The 14152-nt window shown below is 38.6% G+C and overlaps 1 long non-coding RNA gene across 1 annotated transcript; it reads left to right on the top strand.

Annotated features, from left to right (window-relative positions):
* The first annotated feature begins 379 nt into the window (after positions 1–379).
* Positions 380–1346, top strand: LOC112231689. Its single transcript, XR_006080774.1, has 4 exons — positions 380–476; positions 560–628; positions 830–874; positions 1035–1346. It is a non-coding gene; the product is annotated as an uncharacterized LOC112231689 (long non-coding RNA).
* The last annotated feature ends 12806 nt before the right edge of the window (positions 1347–14152 follow it).

The raw sequence follows: 14152 nt of genomic DNA, 5'->3' as shown, positions 1-14152 counted from the left end.
GTGTGGTACATTACATGGTGTGATTTGAGAAATTTAAAAAAGTGTTGTACATTATATTGCATGATAGGAGAAATCAAAATAAAATCTGATACTTGAGCTATGCTGTATAAGTTGAGAAATTAAAAATGTACATTACAATTAAATGTGTTAATTTATCCTCCGCAAATGCCCAAAAAACAATAAATCATCAACAGTTTCAAAACCTGTCAACTTAGCAAATGTTTCCTAATACTGATTTGCCATTGTTCTTTGTGGGCACTATGGATATATACAGATTTGTAGAATGACACACCAAATGTCTAATTTCATCACATTTCACATCTCCAGGACACACCATTGATCATGGGACTGAAAGCTCATTGGTTGACAGTGGAATGAAATGGTCTATAAATAGCATATGTTTGCTGTTAAGTTACAATACAGCATTAGTCTCAAGTTGAATACTTTTAAAGCATTTTACATCTTCAATTGAACAGGTAAGAGTTTCAAAGAATACTGTAGTGGAGTTTAGTCATGCGTGTCTAGCTTTGAATTCACTGTATGTCTTTTTCATTTCAAGAACTCCGTGGTGACCATGAAACTACTATTCCTAGTGATGTGCCTGATTGGACTTTGTTCTTCCATTCCTGTAAGAATTCTTGAAATACAACATCAAGCCTTCAATTTACACATCAATACACCAAGAGATTGCTGTTTCCACAGATTGCATTGCATTGGAATATGACAATATCTGAATTATTACAATATGATGGACTTAAGTTCACACTTTGAGTGTTGATTACTTTATACCATAATATCATTCATCCTGGGATTTTGTTTGTGTGTGCAGGTGTCTGAGGAACATGATCGAGAGGAGCGCTCAGCTAGCAATGAGGTGCAGTAATATTTAGTACTATCTATTAGGTATTCTGTCTATTAGAGTACTATAGTACGGTCTACTATTTGAATATGATTACTAGTTTGTTTCAGCTCAGAACAATTTATCCATCTCTCTCTCTCTCTCTCTCTCTCTCTCTCTCTCTCTCTCTCTACAGAGATACAGGGGTTATGGCCGTGGTTTGGGAGGGTTTTACCCCTATCAGCAGCCTCAGTACCCATCCTACTTCCCTTATGCGCAGCCTAACTCTGCCTTGATGGCCCTCCTGCCCTTCCTATTGGCCAGCCTTGCCTCTACTCCTGCCGCAACTCCTGCTGCAGCTCCAGCTCCAGCCCCGGCAGCGGGTGGAAAATGAGACGGGCGTCGATAGGGAAGGAGAAAAAACTTGTTTAAATCAAATATGTTGACATTAGCTCCTGTTCAGAGCTGATTATTCCATCATTAATAAATGAAATAAGTTAAGATCCGTCATTGTGTATGTCTTTGTCTGTTGTGTTCTGTTTGTTTGACAAACTATTTGAGATCCTTTCAAAACAAGTGTGAAACCTCTCTGATATAAGGTGGAAGGCTCTACAAGTCCTAAAACAATTGTAAACAAGTATGAAATCAACAAAACTTCTGAATTCATAATCAGTTCCAGAGAATTTGTTGTTTCCAAAAAGGGGTCAAGACCCACTAGCAGTTCTTCTTGGGTTGCAGATAACCAAATACACTCCATGGCCCAAAGAACACCTGCTCATCGAACATCTCATTCCAATAACATGGGCATTAATATGGATTGGTCCCCCCATTGCCGTGAAAATAGCCTCCAGCTTTCCTCTAGATGTTGGAACATTGCTGTGGGGACTGGCTTCCATTCAGTCACAAGATCATTATTGAGGTTGGGCACTGACTTTGTGCGATTAGGCCTGGCTCGCAGTTGGAGTGAAAAACAGCAAAGACCATTTTTCCTCAACCACCAAACTTTAAAGTTGGCATTATGCATTGGGGCAGGTAGCGTTCTTCTGGCATCTGACATATCATTATTAATCCATTGGACTGCCAGAGAACTCTACACGTTCTCACTGTAGAGAACGCGTTTCCTCTTCTCCAGAGTCCAATAGCCGTGATCTTTACACCACTCAAGCCCACGCTTGGCATTGCTCAAGGCGATCTTAGAATTGTGTGCGGCTGTTTGGCCATGGAAACCCATTTAATTTACCTCCTGACTAACAGTTATTGTGCTGACATTGCTTTCAGAGGCAGTTTGGAATTAGTTTGTGAGTGTTGCAACCATTCTGTGAGCTTCCCTGGCCTACCACTTCGGGGCTGAGCCGGTGTTGCTCCTAGATGTTTCCACATCACAAAAACAGCACTTACAGTTGCCCGTGGCAGCTCTAGCAGGGCATACATTTGACTAACTGACTCGTTGAAAAGGTAGCACCTTACGTTGGTGCCACTTTGAAAGTCACTGAGCTCTTCAGTACAGGCCAATCTACTGCCAATGTTTGTCTTTGTAGATTGCATGGCTGTGTGCTCAATTGTATACACTTGTCTGCAACTTGTGTGGCTTAAATTGCCAAATTCACTTATTTGAAGTGGTGTCCACATAGTGCATGTTTTTTTATTGGTGGCTAAAAATTTGACCATTTTGAAGGACACTTTGAAAATGGGTTGCAACATTAAACGTTTGTGAACCTCAACTCTTTAACTTCAGTAAGAACTCAGGCACTCTATATATATTTCCATAGCTCTGAGTCAGTATCAAGACTTAATAGTATACAATTATCCTGCTTAATTGTTCTACCAATTTATCAAACTTGTTTGCATACTTTCAGACAGTTGCATTAAACATTTGGACCACATTGTGAGGGAGACACTTATTTGCTGGTAAGTCTGTCTCTACCCAGTCAGAGGTAAAATGGAAACTCACACAGAGAATCACACAGAGAATGTTATCTCCATAAATGTAGATGTGGAATAAACATTGTTCTGGAATTAACAGCAGATGGGAAACAATGAATGCAGTAGGCCTATACTGACATTTTCAGTTAGCACATTTGATTAATAGCAGTGGCAAGAGGCTAATTTGTTTGCCTGTTTTGCAATGCCCAACGTTACATGGAACACCCAGACATCATACAACATCCTTCATTGCAACACATTTAGGCTTAATTAGGGCTTTGTGATTGGCTGAGAAACACTATATATTGTTTGTGTATTGATATGTGCTTTCCTTGAGCATGATATGCTGGCATAGAGGTGGAGGTGCTAGACCATGCAGAATCTTAAAGACAAGGCTTGCATCTACATACTGCTTAAAGCTATCCAGACTAAATTAACTGTGTATGTAAATTATGTGACAATGGTGGTAACTGTTTGGTTTATTATCAAAAATCTTAAGTGTTTGTTTGTAGAGTGATTCAATTGGTTTCAATTGAGTGTGACCAGCATGTGAGATAATATCTCAGATGTGAGAAGATCATTGCATGCATATATAGTTTGGCGGCCTCCAGAGGAAGGAAAGGTCTTATAAACCTAAAGTTGGATAATCCAAACTTAACCGCGCTAACCACCTTCTTCACATGTGTCTTAAATGGCAAGTTGGAGTCCAAAATGACACCAAGATACCTGAAGTTAGGCACTACTTTCTGATTCTCCCCATTAACAACAACAGCTCATTGGGAAGAATCAATGGATTTCTTAGAGAAGTACATACAAAGAGTCTTGTCGATATTTAAATGCAGGAAAGAATTAGTCATCCATTTAGAAACATAGTTGAAGTTACCTTGTTTACAACCAATTGCCTAGTTTATGAGTGCACATACAGAACTGTATCATCTGCATTTTAACTTGTGGGCAAGCGAGAGATAATTTATATAGATAGTAAAGGAGGCCTAATATTGACCCTTGTGGGACACCAATGGTATAGTAAAGAGCGTCCGGCTGAGTGTCCCCCAAACAAACCCTTTCACTTCTGTTTATCAGAAAGGAATACATCCAACTAATGACTTCATGATCCAAAAGGACTATGCCGACTTCACCACCTAGAGTTGAAGTCGGAAGTTTACATACACCTTAGCCAAATACATTTAAACTCTGATTTTCTCAATTCCTGACATTTAATCCTAGTAAAAATTCCCTGTCTTAGAGGTCAGTTCATCGTCACTTTATTTTAAGAATGTGAAATGTCAGAATAATAGTAGTGAATTATTTATTTCAGCTTTAATTTCTTTCCTCACATTCCCAGTGGGTCAGAAGTTTACATACACTCAATTAGTATTTGGTAGCGTTGCCTTTAAATTGTTTCACTTGGGTCAAACGTTTTGGGTAGCCTTCCACAAGCTTCCCACAATAAGCGGGTGAATTTCCTCTGGACAGAGCTGGTGTAACTGAGTCAGGTTTGTGGTCCTCGTTGCTCGCACTCGCTTTTTAAGTTCTGCGCACAAATTTTCTATGGGATTGAGGTCAGGGCATTGTGATGGCCACTCCAATACCTTGACTTTGTTGTCCTTAAGCCATTTTGCCACAGCTTTGGAAGTATGCTTGAGGTCCCATTTGAAACCAAGCTTTAACTTCCTGACTGATGTCTTGAGATGGAGATGTTGCTTCAATATATCCACATAAAGTTCCTCCTTCATGATGCCATCTATTTTGTGAAGTGCACCGGTCCCTCCCTCAGCAAAGCACCCCCACAACATGATGCTGCCACCCCCATGCTTCACGGTTGGGATGGTATTCTTCGGCTTGCAAGTCTCCCCCTTTTTCCTCCAAATATAACAATGGTCATTATGGCCAAACAGTTCTATTTTTGTTTCATCAGACCAGAAGACATTTCTCCAATAAGTACGATCTTTGTCCCCATGTGCAGTTGCAAACCTTAGTCTGGCTATTTTTTGCGGTTACGGAGCAGTAGCATCTTCCCTGCTGAGCGACCTTTCAGGTTACATCGATATAGGACTCGTTTGACTGTGGATATTGATACTTTGTACCTGTTTCCTCCAGCATCTTCACAAGGTCCGTTGCTGTTGTTCTGGGATTGATTTGCACTTTTCGCAACAAAGTATGTTAATCTCTAGGAGACAGAACGTGCCATGGTGTTTATACTTGGATACTATTGTTTGTACAGATGAACGTGGTACCTTCAGGTGTGAAATTTCTCCCAAAGATGAAGCAGACTTGTGGAGGTCTTGGCTGATTTCTTTTGATTTTTCCATTATGTCAAGCAAAGAGGCACTGAGTTTGACGGTTGGCCTTAAAATACATCCACAGGTACACCTCCAATTGACTCAAATGACGTCAATTAGCCTATCAGAAGCTTCTAAAGCCATAACATAATTTTCTGCAATTTTCCAAGCTGTTTAAAGGCACAGTCAACTTAGTGTATGTAAACTGTAATCTGACACACTGGAATTGTGATACAGTGAATTATAAATTAAATAATCTGTTTGTAAACAATTGTTGGAAAGATTACTTATGTCATGCACAAAGTAGCTGTCCTAACCGACTTGCCAAAACTATAGTTTGTTAACAAGAAATTTGTGGAGTGGTTGAAAATGAGTTATAATTACTCCAACCTGGGTGTATGTAAACTTTGGACTTCAACTATATGTTCAGTTTAGATTTAATTCACTCCAGAAAATAGCAATTGGCTGTTTCAGTAGAACGGTTAGTTCTGAATCCAAATTGCATTTGATGTGTGGTGAATGAGGTGATCAGTCAGATGATCAGACACCCATCATTCAGCTAATTTTGATAGCACTGCAAGAATGCTAAAAGGTCGGTAATTTTTCACCAGTGTTGGGCCACCAGATTTTAAGACAGGTATCACTGCAGCAGACTTCCCACCATTGGGAAAGAACCCATACTTGATGGACAGATTAACTTGTGTCGCTTCAGGAATACAATGTCTAGACCAAATACATATTTTGTTCTAGAGCTCCTGAAGAAGCTAATAATTCTCTCCACGGCTGACACTGAGATTTCAGGAATTCTGAATATTGGTTTATTATTATCTATGGGAGTGAGAACTGTGGCCTTGGTTGAACATCTCTGAGCCAGTTCCCTGACAGAGTCAAAAAATAAATTGTTAAAGGATATGAAATTGATGTCTTGAATTAGAATCCCATTAACCTTGAATTCAGGATGTTTTTTGTACTTTTCAGCTCCTCTCCCTGTTAGTTTGTTGAGCTTTTCCCAAATCACATTGCCATTTAAATTTGCATCATTGATCACTCTAAGAAAGATCTCTGCTTTTGCTTTTTTATATTCCTAACCACCTTACTTCTCAATGCTGCAAATATACGTCTGTCATCCTTCTGACTAGAGCTCAGTGCTTTTTTCAAGGAAAAATCCCGTTCTCTCGTCTGCCTCCAGACATCTTCGTTGAGGATTGGTAGAGAGGTTTACCGTCTTGGCTTACGTTGAAATGTCCTAGTAAAAGAGGTATCCACTTTAATAGCTGACAGAAATGTGCTGTATCCAGACTCTGGGTCTTCATTGCTTAACAGATCAGAACAGTCAAATTGACTTATAGCTGCATCGTAGTTACTCTGTTCACTTTTCTGCATTTTGTTATCGTACTGTTGAACATTACTATGGTTCTTAAATCTCTTTCTTGTGAGCTTTCTAACCACCGATGTAACATTGTGGTCACATATGCCAGTAGGTAAGTTACTGGACATAATTATTTGATCAGGTCTGTTAGTAAACACCAGATCAATTTGAGTCTGAGATGACTGTGTTACTCTGGTTGGATCTTGTATTATTTGAGTCTGGTTGAAATAATCTGTGATCTCTGAGATTTTTCCTGCAAGTTTTGTTTTCCCAGTTTATATTGAAATCACCCAGATAATCTCCTTCTTCTTATCACATTCTTTAAGCATGGCATTTAATGGTAATAAAGCGAGATATCCAATGTTGGTGGTCGATATAATCCAATAACAATGAAAGACATATGAGGGGAGAGTAAGACATTCAGCCCCATACATTCAATGTCATTGGCGTGTTTCCATATGATACAATTACATTTAAAGTCTTTCATGGACATACGCAATCCACCCCCTCTGCCCTCTCCCCTGTCCCTCCTGAATATGGAATATCCAGGGACTTTAAAGGGAAAAATAGGAGAAGATTTCTTCAGGCATGTCTCAGAGAAACAGAAAAAATCAATAGATGTGCTTACCTGTTCACTCTTATAAATAATACTATGAATATTCAGATGACCTCCCAATATTCTTCTAGGCTTGGAATGAGGGTCCCAGAGTATTTTAGCCTGATTGACGGTTTGAAAAAGTTTCATGGTACAATGTTTTCTCATACCTGGGTTAAGGAAACTGAGTTTCTGTCTCGAAAGCGGGTTTTGTTTGGGACACGTATCAAGAGTTGGCATTGAAATGTAATTATTAACAGATTGCTCATTCTCTTGAAAAGTCATGTTAGCTACAGAAGTTATGCTCACATACACAGAATGTCCTTCTCTGAACCAGATAGTATAGGTTACTCAAATATACATGATTTCAATCCTTCATTAATTATTTCAGTCTGAATGGCTAATAAGGGGGACTCCACTCTCCACTCCTCCCAGAATTACATCCTACATATCAGCCTTTTTTCTGCAGGTGACCTAACTCCAGACTCTGATGGGGAGCTTGGTACCCTGGGACGCTTGGATGTATGTTGATTCCGGATTGTTTGAATGAAGGCCAGCATTGATGTCTGTCTGTCTTCTTTTGTATTCCCCAGAGTTGCACCGCCTTCGTATTTCTCTTATGAACCTCAAGGTTTTCTATTGGGTTATGATTGTCACTAGTCTCAGTAACCACTTGCCCAGCTTCATTTGAGTATTTTTCCTCTTATTCTTCTTCTTTTTCTTGGAATGAGAGGTCACTCTTGCAGACTCCGACTCACCAGGTACCAACTCCAATGTTTCATTCACTCCGTCTTTGTCCTTGGGAGGCAAGGAATTATCCTCTTCAACCTCAGTCTCACGTTCAGTCATTTCATCTGAGATATGTGATACGTCCGCCTTACTCAGGGGGACAGGATCGTTGTCCTGCACATAGTGTGAAAAATTTTCCTCTATGCACCTTATGTTGTCCAGTGTAGTAGAGACTGTACTCTACAATCTAGGTCTCAATATGCTCTACCGTGTGAACGAGCCAGTAATGTGAGATATGGACTGAGTGGGTGAGTGGTCTGTCTGTAGACAAGTCTGCATAGGAGTAGTTGAGTTGTGAATATACAGTATATTGAGGTGTGGGATTGTGTGTGGGATCCCTCTAGTGTGGGATTGTGTCAGCTAGTCCTGACTATGCTCAGGACCATGTCCATCAATACAATACTTTGATCCAGTGAGGGCCCATCTTTACAGACTGTGTTATAGGAATGAAGGGTGCTGCAGTTTGTAAGTTGACCCTTGTATCTTATCATGCGCCTCATCACTCATCTCACCACCATACATCCAGCTTTAGCCAGAAACTCAGCCACAACACTATCATCTGCTTATTCAGGTATTTCTTTAATTGTAACTTGAATGGAGTTCTGGTCAGCCATGCTAGTCTTCAAACTGAACGGATTATTCTCTTTGATTACAACATGTTTTCCTCTGATCAGAAGCTTTGCCCTTTGTTCCTCACTGAGAATATATATATGCCAGAGCGCACGTACTCTCTGTACTGACCTCAAGTGATTTGGATGAATTTCCGGTATAAGACTGTGGTAGAGCTCCTACTCCTTAATCGGATTGGTTATGGCCTCCTCCTCTGTTAGGATTTCTCTTTCCATGATAAAAAAAGGTAAAACAGTCTCAATTTCAACCCACAACCTTGCTCCAGGTCTCATTTTCCTTGACATCAGTTTTTGCATCGCTGGAAATAGCCACAACTACAGCAGCCATTTTAATTTTAGTGTTAATGATTAAAGTAATTTGTTTAACATTGAAATAAAGCAACAATACTATTCAGCATTCTACAGTGAGGATACTTCTTACTTAAGAATTGATGGATGGTTGATCCTCAAATAGATACAATGGCAAGAAAAAGTATGTGAACCTTTTTGAATTACCTCAATTAAATTGGTCATACAATTGGATCGGATCTTCATCTTAGTCACAACAATAGACAAACACAGTGTACTTATACTAATAGCACACAAATTGTTGTATTTTTCTTGTCTATATTGAATACATCATTTAAACATTCACAATGCAGGTTAAAAAAGTATGTGAACCCCTAGGCTAATGACTTTTCCAAAAACGAATTGGAGTCAGGAGTCAGCTAACCTGGAGTCCAATCAATCAGACGAGATTGGAGATGTTGGTTAGAACTGCCCTGCCCTATAAAAACACTCAGAAAATTTGAGTTTGCTATTCACAAGAAGCATTGCCTGATGTGAACTCAAATAAACTCATGCCTCAAATAAAAGAGGCTCAGAAGACCTAAGATTAAGAATTGTTGACTTGCAAAAAGCTGGAAAGGGTTACAAAAGTATCTCTAAATGCCTTGATGTTCATCAGTCCATGGTAAGAAAATTGTCTATAAATGGAGAAAGTTCAGAACTGTTGCTACTCTCCCTAGGAGTGGCCGTCCTGCAAAGATGATTGCAAGAGCACAGAGCAGAATGCTCAGTGAGGTTAAGAAGAATCCTAGAGTGTCAGCTAAAGACTTACAGAAATCTCTGGAACATGCCAAAATCTCTGTTGACGAGTCTACGATACGTAAAACACTAAACAAGAATAGTGTTCATGGGAGGACACCATGGAAGAAGCCACTGTTGTCCAAAACAAACATTGAGGGACGTCTGAAGTTTGCAAAAGAGAACCTGGATGTTCCACAGCACATCTGGCAAAATATTCTGTGGACAGATGGACAGACATCCTAAGAATATTGCTGAGCTGTAACAGTTTTGTAAAGACGAATGGTCCAAAATTCATCCTGACCGTTGTGCAGGTCTGGTTCACAACTACAGAAAAAGTTTGGTTGAGTTTATTGCTACCAAAGGAGGGTCAACCAGTTATTAAATCCAAGGGATCACATTCTTTTTCCACCCTGCACTGGGAATGTTTACACAGTGTGTTCAATAAAGACACGAAAAAGTTTAATTGTTGGTGTGATATTGGTTTAAGCAGACTGTGTCTATTGTTGTGACTTAGATGAAGATCTGATTGAATTTTATGGCCACTTTATGCAGAAATCCAGGTAATTCTATAGGGTTCACTTTTTCTTGCCACTGTATTTGCTGGACTCAGTGTTCTCCAGCAATCAAAGCTTCCCAGCCGAGTGTCAAAACACAACAAAACAAAATATTGATATATCTTCCAAGACCTTACAGGCCGTCGGTCGATATCCCAAAACTAATCAAACAAACAAGCAAACAAGCCATCTGGTGAGTAGCGCACTACCACAAATTGATGCTGGCACTAAGACCAGACAGTATCAGATAGATCGCTTACAGAGAGAACTGTAGAACAGTAAGATGGGTGCTGTTTCGCTCGTTCGGATGCGTTCTCCTGTCAAAACTTTGAAGAAGCATATTTTGTTTAACACTTTAATTTGTTACTACAAATTATGGAAGTACTGTTTATTGCTAAAAAATAATGGTTTAAACACATGTAAAATAAAAAAATAAAAAGCGGTTCCTTTAGGACAGGCACTTTAGAACACACTTCTTTTAGATTTTTGGGGGAGGACTGTCTATAGTGAATCTGGACATTTGTCATGGCAAGGTGGGGATTGAATTGCATATTATACTGTTTGAGCTGGTGACTCAGTTTATCTAGTAATCACAAGTCTACTTAATTCTACAATCAAGTCCTTCCCATGACGATTTGGCAACGTTCAAAGGTGGGGAGCGAAATGGGTGTTTGTTTGCAAAACACTGGTACTGCATGTGTTAAAACAATTTTTTAGATCCATTTATATCACACAATCCCCTGAAAATTCTGCTATTAGCTGGATGTAGTTGATATTTTGTCTTTATAGTAACATTTATGATGAAGCTATTTCAAATTCTAATAAACATTCAGAAATGCGTAAAAACTTTTATATATTATAATAAAGATTTTAAAGGATTATACATTGTATGCTTATAATACTGTTGTAAATAACTAATAATAAACACTCTTTATAAAAGTTAATTAATACAAATTATTGTGAAGAGTTACCAGTTTTTTTTATGCATTCAGTACCAGTCAAAAGTTTGGACCCACCTACTCATTCAAGGTTATTTTACATTTTTACTATTTTCTACATTGTAGAATAATAGTGAAGACATCAAAACTATGAAGTAACATGTATGGAATCATATAGTAATTTTTTTTAAAGTGTTCAGATTCTTTTATGTAACCACATTTTGCCTTGATGACAGCTTCACACACACTTGGCATTCTCTTTGACGAATCTCAAATGTAAAATATATTTTGATTTGATTAACACTTTTTTGGTCACTAGATGATTCTATATGTGTTATTTCATAGTAGGATGTCTTCACTATTATTATACAGTGTAGAAAATAAAACATGTTTAAAAAACTTGAATGAGTAGGAGTGTCTTAACCTTTGACTGGTACTGTATATCATACATTTCATGTGTGACTCATCTGTACAGTTATAATGTTAATCCCTTAGTATTACCCACACCTATCCTTCAACAGAGAGATTAAATATTTCAGAATAGTAAACATCATGATTATTTTCACAATATTACCACTTAGTATTAGGGGTTGTGACATCAGTGCTCTTAACTCTATTTAAAGAGAACCCACCGACTGGGTATAGCTCATTGTCTTCGCATCATTACACCTGATCAACTGCTGAAATTAACTGTGACTCAAAGGTAAGGGAATTGGTCGTAAAGCAGGGCTTTTGAATGTACGTACGCTGTAGTGTTCACATTCTACTTCAACATTCGGAACATAAAAAGTTAATCTAAACTGTTTTAGTTTCTTTTTATGTTTTTAGAACTGACCACCAAGATTATGATGAAGACTGTAATCTTTTTGGGATGCCTCCTGGGTCTGTCATTGGCTCTTCCTGTGAGTTTAACAAAAATATATAACATACAACATATATGCCCCAAATAATTTAATATTCTTCTTTACACCACATTTGATTTATATTTATTTTAGTATATATATATAAATATATATGCATAGTTAAATATTTTAAATTTATTCTTTTTCAGGCTGATGTGGATCACTTGAGAGTTGCACGTTCCAGCTCTGACTCCAACTCTAACTCAAACTCCAGGGAGGTAAGTTCCATAGCTCCACAGATTATGATCAGAAATGATTTAACATATAGCAGTGAAGATCAATGTGTATGAAACATATGTGAATATTCTGAGATATGATTCCATGTGTGGTGTGTATATCAAAATGACATTGAATGAGAAAAAAACTGCTGTTTTCTTTTCCTATTTAGGCTGGTTCCTTTCTGCCCTCCCTGCCACAGTTGAATTCAAATCAGCTACTTCAACTTCTACTTAAACTGTTTGCTGCCTCTGTCCCAGCACCAGCCCCTGCCCCAGCTCCTGCACCTTCCCCAGCCCCTTCACCTGCCCCTGCCCCTTCACCTGCCCCTGCCCCAGCCCCTGCTCCTGCTCCTGCTCCTGCTCCTGCTCCTGCTCCTGCTCCTGCTCCTGCTCCTGCTCCTGCTCCCCCTGCCCCAGCACCTGCCCCAGCCCCTGCTCCTGCTCCAGCCCCATCCCCTGCTCCTGCCCCAGCCCCTGCTCCTGCCCCAGCCCCTGCTCCAGCCCCATCCCCTGCTCCGACCCCAGCCCCAGCCCCTGCCCCAGGTGGACGTTAAACAGGTGAAGTCATGTTACAGTAACCCAGCCATTATTCATTTCATATCTCAACATGTATATTAGTTTCCCCCACTGGTGTAAAGCACTTAAGTAAAAAATACTTTAAAGTACTACTTAAATAGTTTTCTGTACTTTACTTTACTATATATATTTCGGACAACTTTTACTTCACAAAATTCCTAAAGAAAAAAATGCACATTTTACCCCATACATATTCCTTGACCTCCAAAAATACTTTTTGAATGCTTTGCAGGACAGGAACAAATGCATACGCTTATCAAGAGAACATCCCTGGTCATCCCTACTGCCTCTGATCTGGTGGACTCACAAAACACAAATGCTTAGTTTCTAAAGATGTCTGAGTGTTGGAGTGTACCCCTGGCTATCCGTAAATAAAGTAAACAAGAAAATGGTGCCGTCTGGTTTGTTTAATATAAGGTTTTTGAAATGATTTATACTTTCACTTTTACATTTGATACTTAAGTATATTTGAGCAATTACATATACTTTTGATACTTAAGTATATTTAAAACCAAATACTTTTAGACTGTTACTCAAGTTGTATTTAACTGGGTAACTTTCATTTCTATTAAGGTATTTTTACTTTCACTCAAGTATGACAATTGGGTACCTTTCCCAACACTGGATTCCCCAAACATCATAAGTACAATGTATATCCTTTAAATTCATTAATTCACTTTTCAGTCGATCAGGTATTTCATGGAACTCCCAGACATTGACTATGAAGTGTGATTCCTTTATGCATTTCTGTTTAATAAACACATTAATATTTCAAGCTCAATTGTATGTCTGTCCAGTCCTCTGATGAATGCTCATTAAGTTTATGAAAATTGTGAGAAATCTATACAAAGTGTGTTACATTACATTGCGTTATTTAATAAATAAATAAAAGTGTTGTACATTATATTGCATGATAGGAGAAAATCTAAATAAAGTCTGGTAATTGAGTTATATTGTGTAAGTTAAGAAATTAAAGTTAAACATTACAATTAAATGTGTTCATTTAGCCTCCGCAATGCCCCAAAACAGGTAGATGAATCATCGACAGTTTCAAAACCTTTCAATTTAGCTAAAGTTTCCTAATACTGATGAGACATTGTTCTTTGTGGGCACTGTGGATATACAGATTTGTAGGATTACCCACCAAATGCCTAATTTCATCACATTTACATCTCCAGGACACAGGACACACATTTGATCATGGGACTAAAGCTCATTGGTGCACTGAAGGCACATTGGTGCACTGAAAGCTAATTGACTGTGGAATGAAATAAAATAAAAAGCATATTTTTGCAGTTAAGTTACAATACGGCAACAGTGTTAACAGTTTAGTACCAACATTTCAAGCATTGTACATCACTTGAACAGGTGAGAGTTTCAAAGAATACTGTAGAGGAGTTTAGTCATGCGTGTCAAGCTTTGAATTCACTGTATATCTTTTTCATTTCAAGAATTCCATGGTGACCATGAA

The sequence above is a fragment of the Oncorhynchus tshawytscha genome, linkage group LG34 (genome assembly GCF_018296145.1).
Source record: "Oncorhynchus tshawytscha isolate Ot180627B linkage group LG34, Otsh_v2.0, whole genome shotgun sequence".
Lineage (NCBI taxonomy): Eukaryota > Metazoa > Chordata > Actinopteri > Salmoniformes > Salmonidae > Oncorhynchus > Oncorhynchus tshawytscha.
The sequence above is the reverse complement of the archived record's forward strand: the minus strand, read 5'-3'. Positions and strand labels throughout refer to the sequence as shown.